The sequence below is a fragment of the Talpa europaea genome (assembly GCF_964194135.1).
Source record: "Talpa europaea genome assembly, chromosome: 3".
NCBI classification, from domain to species: Eukaryota; Metazoa; Chordata; class Mammalia; order Eulipotyphla; family Talpidae; genus Talpa; species Talpa europaea.
Genome location: NC_140069.1, coordinates 18,205,040 through 18,224,246, shown reverse-complemented (window position 1 = coordinate 18,224,246; position 19,207 = coordinate 18,205,040). Strand labels below are relative to the sequence as shown.

The 19,207-nt window shown below is 35.7% G+C and overlaps 1 pseudogene across 1 annotated transcript; it reads left to right on the top strand.

The window, feature by feature from the left end:
- The first annotated feature begins 6,915 nt into the window (after nucleotides 1–6,915).
- On the top strand, nucleotides 6,916–11,743 carry LOC311168358 (replication protein A 32 kDa subunit-like; annotated as a pseudogene). Its single transcript has 2 exons — nucleotides 6,916–6,978; nucleotides 11,269–11,743. The product of its transcript is annotated as a replication protein A 32 kDa subunit-like (transcript).
- Nucleotides 11,744–19,207: the final 7,464 nt, after the last annotated feature.

Here is a 19,207-nt window from a genome sequence, read left to right as displayed (position 1 = left end):
GTGGTTCTGGTAACCTGAATAAGGCCTGAGTGGTCAAGGAAGGACAAGATATTTAAACTGAAACCTGAAGAATGTTTAAAGATTAGTCAGCAGAAGTGGTTAAAAAAACAAGCAAAACAAAGTCCAGTATCATTTAGAATTTAGACAGGAGAATCTGCAAATTAGATACTTGGGAACTTGCTAGAAGTTCCACAATGTATACATTTAAAAGAAAGAAGATGGCCAATATTAGCTGGAGAAATAAGCAAAGTTCACACATAAAGGTGATTATAACCTAATAAGGAGTTGAACTCTTATGTATGCAAAGTCTAATCTTTTGAACATTTTAAGCAGATAAAATATTTCTTTTTATAAAGGGTTTATTTTTATATATTTGTTTTATTTGCCATATTGTAAAGTTCTATACTCTTCTGTATATAAAAGGGAATGTGTATGCTTTGGGGTTCTTTTTATCATAAAACTTTTCCCCTCTACTGTTATTTTAATAAACCACTAGAAAATTAATTGTTGGGGCACAGGAAGAAATTTCCCCACCCCATCTGGGTTCATTCTAAGATTGGATGAATGAACAAATTAACATCAGACAGATCAGTAGGAGAAAAGTTCAAAACTTAATAATGTACATATGGAGAATTTACATGCCTGTAAATTCTAAAGAATAATGGAGCAGATCAGAAATATTTACCCTGCATTTTAGAACTTGAAAAGTTTGGGGGATGGCAGGAAGGATGGCGTGTACATGACAGACAAGAAGGGGTGACCTCATCCTTATTCTGAAAGATGTGATTCTTAGAGGACATGTTAACGAATAAGCCAATAAGTGGATGAGACCATCCAAAACATTTTCTTCCAGATGATAACGCGGTGGGGGTGGGGGGGCAGTAGCAGTGATTTATTCTAGTAGGGAAAGAAAGGGCAGAAGCTGAGGATATGATGATCTCTTCTGCAACTAGGGAAGGATGAGGAACTTAGACAAGAGCAAAAGTTTCTTTTCAACCTCTGGGAATTTTGCTGTGCTTAGCTCAAAATGTTCAACATGCTTGGAGGGATCAATTCTGAGAATTTTGGGGTTCATCTGATTTGGGCACCTTCAGATTTAATTTCCTTTGTTCTCTTCCTTATTCATATTTTTAGACCACTTCCTTCTCCAGAGGAAACAGTTTCCTTGATGTACATATATATTTATTTCACCTATGCTGTAATATGTTTCACATGTGTATACCATTAATAATATTTACTACCACTTAGGAGTTGTAAAATCTTCAGATAAACAGTATAGCCATGTATAGCCTGAAAATGTCTTTATTCTTTTCTTCTAAATAAGTTGTTTTCAAAATACATATTTATTGTAAGTAGTGATATCATTTTTATAATTTCTATCATCTTTTGTGTTATCGATACATTATAAATTTTATTTCTTTTTCATGTCTTGCCTTTTGTTGGATGAAGCATTATTTAGAAAAAGAAACTTTCCTATTGCTTTTTTACATACTATTACCATTCTTTTGCAGTATATTTATAAAATGCATTTTAACAGTTCATAGTTAATTATATAGCTCTCCCCCTTCAGAATCAGGAACAACATCGAAATATTTTGATTCCAAACTCCTAGCCTCCCCTTTTCTGTATTTATTTTGGTTTGGCTTAATGTTAAAGCTTAAGGATTAATATGATTTTAAATTATCTCTATGTGCATATTTAGATTTCCCAATATTTAAATTTCTTTGCTCTAACTTTCTTGATGAAATGTATTACTTGCAAAATATTGTTACTTGCTTTATCAATTCATTCCGCTAGGTCTTTATTCACATGAATCTTGTTTCAGTTTGTCATTCTTTTTGTGGACAGTATTTTTTGTTTGTTTTGTTTAATTGGCAAGGTCATTATTGCCCCCTCTCTCTTGGTTACTGGCAGATTATCTCTGTATAAAATTTGTCTATAATGATAGTTACCACCTATGAGCTCTCTGAAGGTATCATCCTGTTGTCTTCTATGGTGTGTGCTTGCTCACAGGAAGTAGGCTATAAACCTACTTGTCATTACTTTATAAGTAATTAGCCTATTTTTCTGGTTTTCAGATTTTTTTCTGCTTTTCAGATTTTTTTAAAAAAGATTTTTGGAGAATAACGATAATATGTCCAGATAATGTTTTTTAATGTAGCCTATTCAGGGTCACATGTGAGCCTTCAAAATTTCAACACATATTTCAAATTGAAAATATTTCTTCATTCTGAACAATGTTCAGCATCAATCTTCCCCAAATTCTCCTTGCGTGCTTGTGAAGGACACTACAGTCTCTTCATTTGCTATATATTTACTTTATGCTGGCCCCTGGACAACTTTCTCAGATGTATTTTGTTAATTCTGGGTACCAAGGAAATCACACTGTACCACTCTGAGTCTTCTCAGATTGGACAAATAATCAAAAAGCATCAGGAACATATAGCCAAGGAAAATCCAATCAATTTAATAATATATGTTTAAAGAATTTACATGGTGTAAATTCTAAACAATAATGGAGTGGACTGGAGATAATTATCCTGTACTTCATGACCTAGTGTGTCAAGGTAATAGAGCAGGAGACTTCACATAACAGGCAAGAAAAGGGGTTACTTATATTTACTCTGAGGGTAAAGATGAGTTTCTCAGAGAAATGATTAATATTTTTGCAAATAAATTATCAGCTTAATTAATTAATTAATATTTCTGTAAATAAATTACTTATGTAATAAATTAATATTTCTGTAAATCATGATTAATATGTCTATAAATGGGATGACTGAGATGCCATTAAGTGAAATAAAAAACACATGAGAAGGCTTAGGTTGAGAGAATTAGGTTGTAAGTTTCCTTTTTGATATATTGATCTTGATATCTTTGGGACATCTATTTAGGAAGACAGTCTGATATATGGTCTGATGCCTAAAAAGAGATTTGAACCAGATTTTTTAAAAACTGGAAACAGTCTGCATCTGCTTTACAATTCAAACAAACTGAATATGCTGAATGACCTAGCAATATATGTAGAGTAAGAAGAGAACTGAGTTTAACATACAATTTTGTATTATTGTGACACTTCAGGTGTAGCAAAGAACCAGAGAATAAAACTGAGAAAGAATATCCAAGCAGTAAGAAGAAATTCAGGAAGAATTATGATTAGAAGCCAAACTAAGAAAATTTTCATGATGGAAGTAGTTTAAAAAGAGTATTAAATACCTTTAGCTAAATAAAATGAGGAAAAAATAACCATCTCTGTACATAAAGACATAAACATCAGTGAACTTTACTAGAAAAGTTTCGTCAATTCCTGAGGTAAAGTGCAAATTTCAATGTGATGAGAAAAGTTTAAGAAATAAGGAAATAGAAATGTTTATTGTAGATAATTAATTCATTAAGTAATTCAGAAATTAAGAGGAACTAGTAAATGTTGATTGATTAGAAGGAAGATTAGATTAAAAATAAATGTTAATTCTCCTCAAATTGTTCTATATATTCAATAATTTTAGAATAAAAATGCCCATACATTTTCTATGTAAGCTAGAAAACTCAATATTAACATTAAGAGGTTAGATAACTATTAGATATCTAAACTTAATGGAACAAAAAGAATTAAGATAATGTATATTGGCATAGGATTGTGTTACCAACCAACAGAAAAAGAGGCAAAAAAAAAAATTCCAACAGATATTTTTATATTTAAATTTTAAGACCTTACCCCTGGAAAAATGAAGATCATATATAGAATGCTTCCAAATATATTAATTTCAAAACAAAACAAAACCAATTAACAGTGTTGGGAGTCAGTACAGTACTTATATTCATTTTTATAGTTTCTTTAATTTTTAAGTTAAGACTTTATTTTTGAAGAAGTATAATATTATAGCAGAGAGCCTCCCTGGTGGTGCAGGGGTTAAAATTTCAATGCTATCAAGCTATCACCAGCCACTTTGACATGATTTTTATCCCTAGCCAGGGAGCGCTCCACATGTTGCAGCAGACCTCTCCTGCCTCACCCGCTGCTCCCCTCAGCAGTGTATTTCAGTAAATCCTCCCATTCCATTCCCCACTCTGTCTTTGGGTGAATCCTCTGATCCCCGGCACCTCCGGCCTGTACCCCAGTTCTTTTATGCATAAATAAATAAATCTTTTTTTTAAAAAAAAGAAAAATATCTAGCTAGTTTTTGAATCCTACAAACTACTTTTTTTTTTTTTCATTCCCCATAAAGTCAAGGGTCTCAAGAGATATTTTGAAAGGCTGTTTATGTTCTATGTCTTTATCTGAGTGCAGCTTACACAGGTGTGTGTTTTTCTCGGGGCATATACTACTTAAAAACCTTATTTAAAAAGTGTTAAAATAAGACTAAAAAATAGTAGAAATCAGGTTGCAATCAATTTTACTTAAAATGCTTATTAAAGTATTCTGCACCTCGTTGTAAAACTTCACAATAAGAATTACAATGTACCATTTGATATTCATTCATAAATTATAAAGACCATAAATAATTGCTTAAATAAACTAAAAGTTTACATCTGATGCAAATACTTAGTGGTAAAAAGTTCATGTTAGGTCCTTTCCCCAAAGTCCTGAGGAACACAGCCTATCCCAGGCTGTGTTATGGGCTTCATTTTCAGTGCATGTGATGATGGCTGAAGCTACAGAAATAGTACCCTAATTTAGGCAGTTGGACTGAGAGAAAAAAAATGAGGTGAATGTCATTTAAGTAGAGCCCCAAGAAACTGTCACAAACGATTTCTACTTATGCCATTGGCCCCAAATTAGTCAGGCGCCAATCACTTGGAACAATGAATTTTGGGAAATAAAAAATTTACTTTGAGTGGTCATGTGCACATTTGAAAAACTGAGGGTTTTTTTGTTTTGTTTTGTTTTGTTTTGTTTTTACTGGGACACAACAGTTATTGCTTTCAGCCATCAATCTCTATCATACAAGGGACACTATAACAGCTGTTATAGAACTTCTTAAAATAACAACACTGAGCTTTCAATTGTCACATTCATCATAAGGAGCTTTAGGGAAGAGTTAATATGAATTATTCTAACATTATTTAGGGAAAAAGATCATGTAAGTGTAAGTGAGGTAATATATAACTAAGACAAAGCAGTGTCTAAGTTAATGAACTGTTATAAATTTAAAAAAATATATTCTGTCACTAGATGATTCCAAATCCTTCTGAGGAATGCCAAAATTTCAGGAAGCATAAGTGATCAGTAGAGAAAAGTAGATGTTCTCACAGATATTATATTTCATTATCTTAATCATATTGGATGTTACCCAGGAAAGTATATTTCCTTTACAATTTGTTAAGGTGAAAAAGTCATGTTCCCTGAAAATTGTTCCTGATTTAACCCATCCTGGTATAAATATTCTGAAAGCAGGGAGATATTTTATATTTCTCAGAGTTAAATTATAGCCATATGCACACATGCAGTGAACGTAAATATGATGTAATGAAATGTATTTCAAAATATGTAAGAAATTATTTTTTTTATTTCTATAAAATTATGCTTAAATTTCATCCTCAATCCTCTGTCCTCCTCTATCTGAAATTTTATCTCCATTTTTTAAAGAAGTAACTTTTAAAAAAACACAACTTTCATTGCTATTATCATTCAGTATTTCTGATTTTACACTATGAAATCTTACCTAGCACTGCAATGCAGCAGCTCCCACAAACTCAACATTAATAAACAAATCTATGTATTATTTTTCAACATTTTATATAACTGTGTAACATTTGATATTACTGTCCACTTCTTATTTTTTCTTAAAATCTTGATCATCCCCCTAGAAGCTGTTCATACAATCTTTTCTATTTCACTTATTGGCAACCCCATACATTTTGGTTTTGCAAATTAAAATCCATGGGGGTTATCTTAGATGGTTATTTCTCTTCTATCCACTTACCAGTCATTAAGGAATTTCATTATTTCCACTTTTACATTTTATTGTCTCCACTACACCTACTCCAGTTTATGTGCAACTCCTCTCATCTGACTATGACAAAGACTTTCGAACCATTCTCCCTTCTTTTGATTCTTAGATACAGCTTAGCACTCAAAGTGAGTATTTGAAAACACAAATTAGAACAAGCCACTCCTCTAGTCAAAACCCTGAAATGACTCCCAGGTTCACAATGAACATAAACTAAAGTCTATCCAATGGCGTATACAAGGCCTTGTAACATCTGTTGTTGCTCTACCTTTACATAATTTTCAGTGGGCTAACAATCTTGTCTGTTAACTATTAAAACATTGTTTTGATGAGGATATTAGAAATCCTATTTTTTAAAGATTTTAATTTTTATTTATTTATGCATACAAGAGCTGGAATGTAGGCCAGAGGTGCCGGGTTAGGGGGTGGGGGGTGTTGAGAGGATTCACCCAGAGAGAGTAGGGAGCAGAACAGGCAGTTCTACTAAAATAACACTGCTGAGGGGAGCAGCAGGCGAGACAGGAGAGGTCTGCTTTGCCATGTGGGCTAGTTCCCTGGCTGGGGATTGAACTCATGCTGCTGTGGCTAGTAATAGCTTGATAGCACTGAGACTTAACCCTTAGGCCACAAGGGAGGCCCCTAGAAATCCTATTTCGATTTCCTAGGGAGAAAGGAAACATTGACTATCCTACTCACAGAAAATGCAAGTGTGCAGGCGTCTAGGAGCAGCCAGAACAAATATCCATACTACCGTACTCTCAACACATTTGTTTTCCACATTGGCTTCACCTTCTCAGACTGTATTTCTCTGCCATGTGGGAAACATAACCTCCTAGCAAACCCTAGACTCAAACCTTACCAATATGAGCTCTAATTTCAAATGTTCAAGGGAGACCTTTGGCTAGTTATGGCATGCATGTGTGTGTCCCCTCAGAGTCTGTGTTTTGAGATCCTGTTCTCCAACATGACTATGTTTGGAGATGGGACCTTTGCAAAGAAATTAGTTCATGAGGGTGGAGGCCACCTGGTAGGACTAGAGTCTTTATTAGTGGAGGATGGCAGCCTAAAACCAGGAAGAAAGCTCTCTCACCAAGAATACAATCCACTGGCACCTTGATTTTGGATTTGTCAGACTCCAGCATTAGAAGAAATAAGCTTATTGTTTAAGTCATCCAGTCAATGGTAATGTGTTATAGAAGACCAAGCTGAATAAGCAACTAGCCTGTCTTGAAGGAGAGCAAGACTGGACTTAGGAAATAGTTTTCTTCAAATCTTTGATATTTACTAACCATGCAATTTTGGAAAGTCACTTAATTTTTCTGGACCTTATTATTCTGAGCAGTAAGAATAGCTGTATCAGCTGATACAGCTATTCTTTCTAGGAATGAATAGCTGATACAGATATCAAGAGAGAAATGGTCAACATATGTAAAGTTTTTTAGAAATACCATCAATCAGCTAAGCTCAAGAGAAGCACAGATTTCTCCTAACAGAACTGTGTATGTGTACAGAAAGGAATCACTGTACTCCCAAAACTTAGATAGTATTATAAACTAACAGTGAATCAAAAACTATAGATATGTTTAAAAATTTGATTAAAATTCCCATCCATTAAAAAAAGAACTTATATTTGGAGTAAGAGAGAATTATTTCCCCCCATTGTGGTTTTTACATTATTAGAAGAATTTAGAAGAAGTGCAGATTAGAGAACGTATTGGCAACTATTAAGAAAAAACAGTTGAACAGGATATGCTCATAATATATCAACATTGTTTTCTTTAGGTCTCAGATAACCTAGCTTAATACAGATCATAAATTGTGATTTTTTTTTTGAATTTTTAAAACATAACAGCAGATAGTACTAGTTTGTCATACTGGTTATACTGATAGTGATAATTATAAAATCTTGACTTCTTGGCTTTATTAGCATTTTTGTAAGAGAACAGCTGAAAGCACTAAAGGCTACATAAATGTATGCGCAAAGGAAACACATTACTCAAGTGAACACATTAAGGAATATTACTATAGTGTCTTGGAAAGCCAGAATCTACAGAGCTAGATCACTTAAAAAATAACTACTCAAGTACATAAGTATGTCAGCCTAGCACAAACAAAGAAGGGGATTGGTGATTATTCCATTGTTAGGATTTATAGGGAGATGATTGGAATGATTCAGGAGCTCTTGTTTTGCAGGAGTACGAATATATTGTAATATACTTAATAAGGAACAATAGTAAGTATGTTTGGGCTCAAAAAGCTCTGCCATTTGCCAAAAATACATCACTCTATTTTTAGAGTTCAAATGTTTATTGCTCTTATGTAGTGTCTATTATGTAGCAGTGTGTTTAAATATAAGATGTTTGAATTTGTTTCTCTTTGTGGTTCCAACATAAAAGACTTATCACCAAGGGACTCTACATGGCTAGAATCTGAAGTAGTCAGATACCACCAAGAGACTTAATCCAAATATTATGTATGGAGTTGTGGTTTCATAGCATACACCAAGACATGTGATTTGATATTATGCTTGAAAAGAACATACAGATTTCAGATTGTTATAAAGTTCACACAGGAGTTTATTGGCTTTACTAGATTCCCTTACACTGAATACAGAAAATAAACACAGGGAAAGTGAGCTGATTAAAAATATGCACTAGAACAAGCTAGCTAATTTTCTGATGTGACAAAAAAGCAGTTCTGAATATGTTCAGTAATATCATTTTGTGTGCATGTTATAGAGATAACATACATGTATGTGCTTTTCATACATGAATAAATGTTTATTTAAATTTTCAGAGGGACTGATGGTTTCCACTGAGTTAGTCATAAAAGCCAAGGTGTAAACCCCCTGAACTTACTGTCCATATTTTCAAGATAGTTGCAATTAGACAGGTACTCTGTAGAGCAGAATAGGTTTAAGTGTGGAATTTAAGAGCTTAATAATAACAATAATCTTGCATTGATTATTTCACTGAACATTTTAAATACATCCAATTCAAAAATGACAACTATTGGGGACTCCCTGGTGGCGCAGCAGGTTGAGCGAAGCACTATGAAGCTGTCCGCAGCCTCTGCAGCGCGGGTTCGATTTCTGGCCGGCCAGGGAGATTCCCACATGGGGCGGCAGACCTCTCCTGTCTCACCCACTGCTCCCTCAGCAGTGTACTTCGGTCCTTCTGCCTGTTCTGCTCCCTGCTCTGTCTCTGGTGAGTTCTCTCACCCTCCCGCGCCCCTGGCCTGTGCCCCAGTGCTTGTATAAATAAATAAATCTTAAAAAAATGACAACTATTAACTAAATTGTTATTATATTTTTATTTTCATAGAAACCTGACTCATTGCTATTTTCTCTGCTGGACTTCAGACTCCATAACACAAAGTGTCAATGCCAGTTTCATTCCCGATTTTACTCTAGATCCTAGACAAAGACTAAACTCAATAAATATTTAGTGATTGAATGGCCCTCCAGGATATAGTTAATTAATTTATGATTTTAAAAGATTGGCAGCTTATGCACACACCCATGGTTAGTAAATGTTGTACCTAGGATTAAAATTCAGATGAAACTCAATTCAGAATTAATACCTCTTCTTATCCTATACAAATTTTAAAAAATCATTGTGTTGAAATACATGTATACAAATTCAATGATTTTACTATTTTAAAGTATACAACTCAGTGTCATTTAATATATTCACGGTTGTGAAAAAGCATTATCACATTCTCATCAACAAAGATATTCTGTCCCCATTGAATAGTTACTCCCAATTCCCCCTTCTACAAACCTCTAACACTAATCTGCTTTCTATCTCTATGAATTTGTCTATTCCGGACCTTTTCACTCAGTATAACACTTAAATGTTTGCCCATTTTGCAGAAGTTACAAGTAATCATTGTAATAACTGAATAGTATCCTATTGCATCGATGGAACACATTTTATTCATCCATTTAGCAGTTGATGGACATTTGGATTATTTCCACTTTTAGGTGTTGTGCATAGTGCTATGACAGACATTTATGTACATTTTTTAACCCCTATTTTCAACTCCCTTGGGTACATAGTCAGGATTTAAATTGATGGGTCTTATAGTAATTTTCCGAGGAATCACCAAGCTGCTTTAAACAGTGACTTCACAACATTTTATTTCCATTAGTAATGTATGAGGGTTATAACTCCCCTACATACTTGCCAAAACTTTCTTTTTATTTATTACAATTCCTCTAGTGCTAATGAAGTGGTATCATTGTAGATATGGCTGCACTGCCCTAAAGACTGATTACTTAAGCATCTTTTTATGTTTGTTGGACATTTGTATAACTTCCTTAGAGAAATGTCTATTTTTGAATTGCTACTTTTCCTTTTATTTTCAATGTGTAAAATTCCTTTGTATTTTGGATGCAAGGCCCTTATTATTTTCTATTCTATGTGCTGCCTTTCCACACTCTTGATATTGTCATTTTATGCAAAAGTTTTTAATTTTTATGAAGTTCATTTTTTAATTTTTTTTCTCTAATTGTTCATGCTTTTTGTGTCATATTTAAGAAGCCATTCTAGGAATAGGTTTCTGGGCTCTAATTGTCTTCATCATTCAAGGGGGATAATTCCTGGTACCAGTGAAAAGTAATATAGCTCTGCAGATACAACCCATGATTTTGAGGAACCCACCAGACCAAAACCCACAAGGTCCTCTTTCATGAGAGAATTGTTTCCAATTCCTTAGTTTTTAAACAGCGTATTTGAAAACTATAGCAGTTCTCCCTAAGTGAGAACCTGAGGTAACACACTGTACCATGGGGACTTCGGATAGCTTACACCTTCTCAGGCTGAAAAGAAATCAAGAGACTGAGCCCAGCATACTGTACCTTGTACCAAATCTCAGCTGCTTTCTGATAAGCTAGCTGATGAAGTGTTGATGATTGGGAATGTTGAGATTGTACTTGTTGTTATGGTGGGAATAATAAGAAATGTAGAGAAAGTGCTAATCAACATCGCATGCAAAGTATATGACATAAAGGCCTCCCTGTTGGCACAGAGGTTAAAGACAGTGCTATCAAGCTATCTCCAGCCACTGCAACATGAGTTTGATCCCCAGCCAGCCAGGGAGCAACCCACATGGTGCAGCAAACCTCTCCTACCTAGCCACTGCTCCCCTCAGCAGTATATTTCAGGAGATCTGCCTGTTCTGCTCCCCATGCTATCTCTGGTGAATCCTTTCACCATTCCTCTGACTTACACACTAGTTCTTGTATGCATCAATAAATATTTTTTTTAAAAAAGTAGATGATGTAACAGCTGCACCTGTGGCTGTTGACCAGTAGGTTGACACAGATGACAATAGTGTTAAAAACATAGTGGTTCCTCCAGGAGTATATATGAAAGTGGCTGGCTATTTGAGGTCTTTTCAGAACCAAAAAAAAAAAAAAAAGCTGATAGTTTTTAAGATCATGCTTCCAGAGGATATAAGGAGATCAACACCCAACTTCTGGAAGTTGTCAATATCACTTGATAAGGACAAAGCTAACTACAGCCCAGCAGGGAGAGAATCTATCAGCAATCCAGGAATGCATGAAGCAAGAACTTTAGTGGGAAGAGCTATGGGCCAGCAAATGGCCTCACTTTGGCCCAAAACTAGGTACTGAAGTTGATAAAGTTTTTCCCAACACCTGAAGGTTTGAACTTTGAGGATCTCAAGAGCCAACTCCAGTCAAGCAAGTTGTGGGTTTTCTAAGCAATGAAGGGCATATCTATTCCACTGTGGAGGGCGATCATTTTAAATCCACAGATGCAGAGTAACTGGATCTAATTGGGTACACAAGATATTCTCCAGCTGGACTTATTTTCACAATCTGTTGTCTCCAGCTGTCCATATGTTCAGCTGGTTGACTTCCAGGAAGTAGGATTCATCTATAAAAGGTCTCAGTTGACATACTTTTGAAATTTACTGTTTATGTTTTTTGAAGCTCAAAGGGAGATGGGCAACTTGACAGGGATATAAACCAGAGTGAAATTTCTTAAAGAAGTGACAAGCTAGCAAACCACAACATCATGGTAGACGAACTGAAAGATAATGCTAAGAGAAAGTGGGACAGCATTACTTAAATCATAATTGGGAGTCTCTATAACTAAATTATTTCCTATCAAGAGAAAATGAGTGGGACTAGGGCCTGTCAACAGAGCGTGAACCAATAAACCCACTATTGTCTGCCAATTTTTGTTCTCCATTTTGGTTATGTGGTATTATATTCAGAATTGCACTTTCCTTCACATTGTCATGATGGCTGCAGTCAGTGTGTTTTCACAAACGTAAGGTTCTAGAGTGGTGGCCTTACAGGATAGTGGAGAAGAAAAATATTACTATATTTTGCACAAAATAAGTACATCCACATATCTAACAAAAGTAGTTCTATTAGTGCAAGAAATGTAAGAATCCATTGCAGTTACCTGATTTTTCTTAAGTGTTCCAAACACATACAATAGGAAAGGATAGTCTCATCAACAAATGGTGATGACAAAACTAAATTCCCACATGCAAATTAATGAAACTGAGCCCCTATCTTACAATATAAATAAAACTTGACTCAAATGGAATAAAAAGTTAAATGTGAGACTAGAAAACACAGGGAGAAAGCTTGTTGACACTGGACTTAGCGATTATTTCTTGGATTTGACAACAAAATAAAAAATAGATGAGTGGAACTATATCAAATTAAAACATATCTACAAATAAAAGGAAACAACCAGCAGACTATAAATATAATCTGCAGAATGGAATGAAATATATACATAATAAAGTTAATATCCAAAATGTTTAAGAATCTCCTGCAACTCAATGGCACAAAAACAAATGGTCTGATTTCAGGACAAAGGATTTGAATAAACAACACCTGAAAATATACATAAATGGGCACCAGATACATGAAAATTCACTCAGCATCACTGATCACCAGAGACATGCAGATTACACGATGACATACCACTTCACACACTATAGGGTGGTCAATCTCAAAAAGACAGATGAAAAGTAACGTGCAGTTAGACCTCTGAGATGCTCTTATTGGGTATGCAGAATGTTGCTGACACTCTGGAAAACAGAAAGAGTTTCCTCAAAAAAAAAAATAAAAACAGATTACCATATGATCTTTAATTGCTACTTCTGTGTGGAATCCCGGGCCCTCTTTGTTATTGGGGCTACTGTCTTGGTGCCCAGGGTTCCTGCTGGTTAAATTAAAATGTAGAGTCAGGCAAGGGGCCACTCACCAAGGCAAAAATCATGGTATCAAGATCATACTGTGAAATTAGTATCTGCTGAGAACAGCAGGCAGACATGAAGGCCAGATTAGGAAAATCAGCAAGACTACCTTACTTACAAAGATCAGTAGAAAGTTAGATAAGAATAGGGATTAGAGGGCCTCCCCTGTTGGCGCAGCGGTTGAGTGCTGGGCTGCGAAGCTGCCTATAGCCTCTGCAGTGCCGGTTCGATACCCAGCCACTGGGCGACGGGTCCACATGGCGCACAGACCTCTCCTGCCACCCGCTGCTCCCCTCAGCAGTGTATTTTGTCAGTCTGCCTGTTCTGTTCCCCACTCTGGCTCTGGTGAATTCTCTCACCCTCCAGTGCTTCTGACTGTACCCAGTGCTTGTACAAATAAATAAATCAATCTTAAAAAAAAATAGGGATTAGAGATAGTACACTTTGATTAGTGGAAAATATGGAGCCCCCCAAGCAATGGCCACTGGTCACTCCACCCTTGCTTGCATCAGATGATGGCGCATCCCCACACATGCACATTCCTCCACATACCTGCCCATCTTCTCAGAACTTGGTTCTAAATGTAACTTTGTAGGTGTTAGCTCTTCTAGACCTCTCTCTCTGGACTTTGAGTTGTCTTTCCTTCATCCTGTGCCACTCTCAATGCTGCTGCCCGTGAGGAGACAATCTGATATACAGTCACACAAATTAAGATCATGATCTCAAAGAGATAGCTGCACTCTCACCTTCACAGCAGAATTATTCACAATTACCAAGAAAGAACCCAAATATACATCAAAAGATGAATGGGCAAAGGAAATGTGGCATATACATTCCCTGCAATATTACTTAGTCCCAAAAAGGAGAAGCCCTCCCCTGCCATTTGCAACAACATAGCTAAATGTTAAGTGAAAACAGTCAAAGAAACACAAATAACTATTACAATTATATAAAGTATCTAAAGTACTCAAACTCACAGTAGCAGAAAATCTAATACTGTTTGCCAGAAAGTGGGAGAAGGGACAAATGAGAAATAGTTGCTTAGTGGCTATAAAGTTTCAGTAATTCAGTTATGCAAGATAAATAAGTTCTAGTGAAAGTGTGTACAACAAAAAAAAAACTATATTTAATAAAATATTGTGTACTTCACAATATACTATGAAGAAACATCTCATGCTAATTTTTTCCCAAAGGAAAAAAAAAATAAATGAATAAAGCCCACATATAAACAACACAGGAAAGATGATGGGTATGTTGGTGTACCGATTGTAGTGATGATATTAAGGGTATAGATATATGTTCAAAGTCCTCAAGATGTATATAACATCAATTATACATCAGTAAAGCTTTAATTAAAAGTTACTGGGGATTTTGGGGGTAGAGGGAGGAAAATTTTCACATATAAAAATATGCTTACAAACTCAGATAAGTAGGAAAAAAGAAACAATGTTTTAAGCAAGAATATTAAGTGTTTCTTCAAAGAAGACATACAGATAGTAGAGCAATAATGAAAAGGTGCCCAAGGTCACTTAATCATCAGGGAAATGCAAATCAACAGAACAATGAGATACCACCTCACAACTGTTATGATGGTTAATATAAAAAAGACAAGTAACAAGTGCTGATGTGAGTGTTGAGAAAAGAGAACATATATATACATTGGGTTGGGTATATAAACTGGTCTACTCAATATAGAAAATAGTATGGAGGTTCCTCAAAGACTAGAAATAGAACTACCCGTAGGACCCATCAATCCAACTTCTAGGTATATATCCAAAAGATATAAAATGACTATAATAAAAAGGTATCAGCACTTCTATGTTCATTGCAGTCAAAATTACTCATAATGACCAAGAAATGGAAACAATCTAATGTTCATCTACAGATGATTGTGTAAAGAAATTATTGTGTATCTATATTTATCTGTCTATCTATGTATCTATAGCTGTAGCAATAGCAATGTCTGTATATACAATGGAATATTATTCAATTATATAAAAGAAAGAAACCCTGACATTTGTAATAAGGTGGATGAAACTAATGGACATCATGCCAATGAAATTACGTCAGACACAGAAAATTAAATACTGTATGATTGCTTATATGTGGAAACTAAAAAACGGTCAAACTCACAGAACAGAAGCAGAAAGTAGAATAGTGGTTGCTAGGGGTTGGGAAGTTGTGGAAAGTAAGTGGTCTTGGTCAAAGAATATAAGCTTTTATAAGATGAATAAATTCTGAAGGTCTATTGAATAGCATGGTGTCTTAGTTAATAATACCATATTGTGCACTTGAAATTTGCAAGGAAAGTAGACCTTAAAAATCCTCACCAAGCATGCAGAAAGTGTTAATGATGTGAAGTTATGGAGGTGTTGATTGACTAGGGTAATCATTTCATATTGTATACATAAAGTCATCATGTTATATACCTTATACACACACAATTTTATTTGTAAATTATACTTCAGTAAAATTAGAAAAGTAAACAGATTCCTTGATTAACTTTTTCAAAGACTATTAAAACATGAATAAACAAGATTAGGAGGTTAAGGAAATTTAATATAAGGACGTGACAATAGAGCTAGAGCAGTTGAGAGAATTTTCTGGGGAACATTTACAACTCATACACAAACCCTCAAGTTACCTGAGGGAGTGAAAGGAAGCAAACCATTGCAACTTCAGAGAAAAAAAGTTCATATTGATGTGAGGCAAGTTTGAGTCTATGCCCTGATAGAATGGTACTGATACAGAGTTCTATCATTCGGAAACCATTTTCATAGATGTCATAAATTATCACCAATCAGTTTGCTAGTTTAAAACTCTCCATCTGGCATGATGATTTCTTCAGGGTTGCAAGCCTCAGAAAAATTCTCACCTTCATGGATGACAAACATTCATAGTACAGAGATGCTAAAAAAAAAAAAAAAATATATTGATGTGCTTTCTTCTGAATGTCCTTCTTGTCTTTATTTTGCTGGGAATATGGTCTCCTACCTTCTTTGTGTCTGCCTGACCATTTATAAAAAGACTCTGTAGGGCCTCCCCTGGTGGCTCAGTGGGTGAGCGCTGGGCTGCAAAGCTACCTGCAGCCTCTGCAGTGCTGGTTCAATCCCTGGCCACAGGCCAGGGTCCCACATGGTGCGCAGACCTCTCCTGCCACACCCACTGCTCCCCTCAGCAGTGTACTTCGGCCCTTCTGCCTGTTCTGCTCCCCACTCTGGCTCTGGTGAATTCTCTCACCGTCCCACACTTCTGACTGTATAAATAAATAAATACATCTTGTATAAATAAATGCTTGTATAAATAAATAAATACATCTTTAAAAAAAAGACTGCAATTTCAATCATTCAGAATTTACTTTTAAGAAAGAAGGGACATTTCCCTTTTTTCTGCAGATGTTAAATTGACTTAAATGGTCTCTATTGGGTACATTTCTTTCTCAATTTGCTTGCATGAATAGCCCATACATATCATTTCAAATATGAAAATATCCAGAATAAACCAGTAGTTGACTGGACTAAGAGACACCCAGAGGGAGATTTAGCCAAATTTTAAATAATTAAATATATATGTATACTATTTTCCCATTGGCCTAGAGATTTCAAATAATTTGATCCAATTTGGCAGAGCAAGTATAGAGTTGACAATCTTCTTTAGAATTAAACTAACATTAGTTTTATACTGTGTTATTCTTAAATTCTAAGAGGAAGTTTTTAGTAGTTTTTAGAGAATTCAAACTTAAAGATACATTTAAATCTCAAATGTAGAAAAAAATCATATTCTTCTTTTATTAAATAAAATCATTGTAATGTTTACTTTCTATAGGAATAAAGTTCCTTTATTTACATGCCGATATTCAAAGTACTTTCTTAAAAGTAAAAAAAAAAAAAAAAAAAAAAAAAACCACTAAGAAGGGCCTCCCTGGTGGTGCAAGGGGTTAAGACACAACCTATGAAGCTGTGTGAAGCCTCTACAGCATGAGTTCGATCCCCGGGCAGGAAGAAACACACATGGTGTAGCAGACCTCTCCTGACCCACCCGCTGCTCTGTTTAGCAGTGTATTTTGGTACCTCTGCCTGTTCTGCTCCCCACTCTGTCTCTGGTGAATTCTCTCATGCCCCACACCTCTGGCCTGTACCCCAATTCTTGTATACATAAATAAATCTTATTTAAAAAAAAAACACTAAGAAGGCAACATCTGGGATCACAAAACAAGTATTCATGATTCCATTAATTAAGGAAAGAAAATACCATTAGTGTCAACTTCCTATAAATAGAAGGACACAAGTTATAATACCTGTCACTTTCTCTTCCCTCCATTAGTCTCTAAACCCATCCTATACCTTATTAGAACTCCTAGCCTAATATCACTTATAATTCCATATCCAAGCCAAGCTTCCTATTATCACACACATGCTTGATCATGGCAGGGAGCAGTCAGTCACACATAACCACGCATAATATAAAGTCAAAATAGTAAAGCATTTCAGAAACCTAAAAACCTGAGGGCCAACTTTGGTATAGAGGCTGTTCTTATTACTACAACAAAGTATCTGTGATCACAAAAGACCAGCAAATCTTAAAAATCATTTTAAAATATCAATAAACTGCCAAGCAGACATAACCCTAAAATGCCTTATATCTACTTGTAGCCATGGAGATTACAAACAACAGAGATGAGATTAATTTGCCTTAGACAGTCTGTTTATTCAAGGGAAAAAAAAATCAAGACCTGGAACTTTTCTTGGCACCTGACTGCAATTCAGAAATATTTTCCCTGTGCTCTGCTTATGTATGATATTTCACACATGGTTGTTCATCCAGTCATACAATGAGCCAGTACTCTCAAAACCCTGGGATTCCTAAAACCCTATGTGTGTATGCATGTTTAGTCCCATACAGAAGGTCCCTTAATGCAGAGTAGTAAATCTACACAAGACAGAGAAAAATGTATTACCAGCTGGATTTCCCTACACAATATTTCCCACCCTTTACACAGCTATAAAGAAAACTTAGAGGTCTGGCTGCAAGTCAGAGCCCAGAGAGGGATCCGGCCACCACCAGGGCAGACCCAGAGCCCAGGGAAGCTCCCAGCAGCTATGCCATATTTAAGACAGGGAACTTTGCATGTGTCTGTACCTCACCAAAGCTGAGTGTGGAACTGAGAAAGGGCTCTCCCCACAGTCAGATGTGAGCTCAAGGCCCCTGCAAGCCAGGTGCTGCCTGGCTAGTCAGAGCCCAGAGGGGGATCCAGCAATTTGGAGCCCAGCAGGCAATCCATCCACTGCCAGGGTAGTCTGTGGGACCTCAAGACCCACCTCTGGAATTAAACAAATACAGAAGGAGGAGATTTTCAGGGGCAGCGACCATTACCATATCCATAATAGCACTGACCTATTGGACTTCTGGCATAACAGTATTCGACTCGATTGGATCACCAGTTCCTGACATCCCAGAAAGAGTACACCAAATTGATGCCGGCCAGTACCAGTGACACAGTGTCCTAACATATAGGACAAATTAGAAAACAAGCGGCAGGGAGAAGAAAAATTACAAGCAACCAGGCACATCCCCAGGGAAAAGACACACCACAAAAAGACAATCAAACACCAGACTGTAAGAACTTACAGACCAGACCTAGAAGAACTTACGAGTCTTCCCAATAAAGAATTTAAAATCGCCATGATTAAAAAATGAAAGAAGTCGAAAATGATATGGGAAAAATAATCAACAATCAGAAGAATGAATTTGAGTACCTAAAGAGGGAAGTGAAAGAAATGCAGGGGAGCAAAGGATTAATGGAGGAGCTAAAGAACTCTGGGAAAAGCAATGAAAGCAGAACAGATGAAAGGGAAGAATGAATAAGCACTCTTGAAGACACAGAAGTAAAAAGAACCAGAACAGAAAAGGAAAGAGAAGTACAAAGGAAAAAGAATGAAGAAAGACTTTGGGAACTATCTGACTCCATGAGAAAAGGAAATAAGAGTCATAAGAATCCTAGAAGGAGA